A 2,183-nucleotide genomic window follows, 5' to 3' on the forward strand; every position below is an offset into this window, starting at 1 on the left:
GCTATTTAGAAAGGGATAGTTTTGGCTTGAAAAATTGGATTGAAAGACTTCATTTGCTAGACTGATTGGTTAGATGTCTTAATGTTAATGTCTAAGAAGAGTGTTAAGAGTTATTGCATTACAATTTTAATGTGCACATTGTTCCTATTCTTGAATTAGCTAATAATGTGGTTGACAAGATGGCAAAACATGTTGCGGCTAGTAGACATGAGTATATATATTGAATGGTTGGTTCGTGGAAGTAGTTTCAGACAGAGTTGAGGAAAGATATTACTGCATTAGGCTCTTAGCCTCCTTCGTTGCTGATTGTGTTTCTTTTCTTCTTTTTCTTTCTTTAATTGTCAAGTCAATAAAATAGCTCAGGATTGTGTTGTTGATTGTTGCTCTTAGGCCCACTTTTATAATAATAATAATAATAATAATAATAATAATAATAATAATAATAATAATAATAATAATGTATCTTCTAATTTACCTATACATATATACTACATACATTACATGTTTATTGGTGCACGAGATCGTGATCGTTCATTCCTTGATAACGGTGCCAAAAACTTTATACGCACGTTCATAATCTTAGTTCTTTGTCACAACTTCGCACAACTAACCAGCAAGTGCACTGGGTCGTCCAAGTAATAAACCTTACGTGAGTAAGGGTCGATCCCACGGAGATTGTCGCTTTGAAGCAAGCTATGGTCACCTTGTAAATCTCAGTTAGGCAGATTCAATTGGTTATCGAGATTTGATAATTAAAATATAATTAAAATATAAAATAGGATAGAAATACTTATGTAATTCATTGGTGAGAATTTCATATAAGCGTACGGAGATGCTTTTATTCCTTCTGAACCTCTGCTTTCCTACTGCTTTCATCCAATCATTCATACTCCTTTCCATGGAAAGCTGTATGTTGGGCATCACCGTTGTCAATGGCTACATCCCGTCCTCTCGGTGAAAATGGTCCAAATGCGCTGTCACCATATGGCTAATCATCTGTCGGTTCTCGATCATGCTGGAATAGGATTCAGTAATCCTTTTGCGTCTGTCACTACGCCCAGCACTCGCGAGTTTGAAGCTCGTCATAGCCATCCCTTCCCAGATCCTACTCGGAATACCACAGACAAGGTTTAGACTTTTCGGATATCAAGAATGTACGCCAATAATTCTAGCCTATTCCACGAAGACTCTGATCGTAAACAAGGAGGCTAAGAGATATGCATTCAAGCTTGCTTTCATGTAGAACGGAAGTGTTTGTCAGGCACGCGTTCATAAGTGAGAATGGTGATGAGCGTCACATAATCATCACATTCATCATGTTCTTGTCTCCGAATGAATATCTTAGAGAAGAAATAGGCTTGAGTTGAATAGAAAAACAATAGTAATTTGCATTAATTCATGAGAAACAGCAGAGCTCCACACCTTAATCTATGGTGTGTAGAAACTCTACCGTTGAAAATACATAATTGAAAATAGGGTAGACATGGCCGAGTGGCCAGCCTCCCATGGAGGTCTCAGAACGTAAAAGTTACATAATATGTTCCAGAGATGATCAAAAGATCACTAAAAGTAGTTTTTATACTAAACTATAACTAGGGTTTACAGAAATGAGTAAATGATGCAGAAATCCACTTTCGGGCCCACTTGGTGTGTGCTTGGGCTGAGAATTGAAGCTTTCACGTGTAGAGGTCTTCCTTGGAGTTGAACGCCAGTTTGTAACTTGTTTCTGGCGTTTAACTCTGCTTTGCAACTTGTTTCTGGCGTTTAACGCCAGAATAGGGCAGAAAGCTGGCGTTGAACGCCAGTTTGCATCATCTAAACTTGGGCAAAGTATGGACTATTATATATTACTGGAAATCCCTGGATGTTTACTTTCCAACGCAGTTGAGAGCGCGCCATTTGGACTCTTGTAGCTCCAGAAAATCCACTTTGAGTGCAGAGAGGTCAGAATCCAACAACATCTGCAGTCCTTCTTCAGCCTCTAAATAAGATTTTTGCTCAAGTCCCTCAATTTTAGCCAGAAAATACCTGAAATCACAGAAAAATAGACAAACTCATAGTAAAGTCCAGAAATATGATTTTTATTTAAAAACTAATAAAAATATATTAAAAACTAACTAAATCATACTAAAAACTATGTAAAAATAATGCCAAAAAGCGTATAAATTATCTGCTGATCACAA

Source organism: Arachis hypogaea, chromosome 16 (assembly GCF_003086295.3).
Source record: "Arachis hypogaea cultivar Tifrunner chromosome 16, arahy.Tifrunner.gnm2.J5K5, whole genome shotgun sequence".
Classification (NCBI taxonomy): Eukaryota; Viridiplantae; Streptophyta; class Magnoliopsida; order Fabales; family Fabaceae; genus Arachis; species Arachis hypogaea.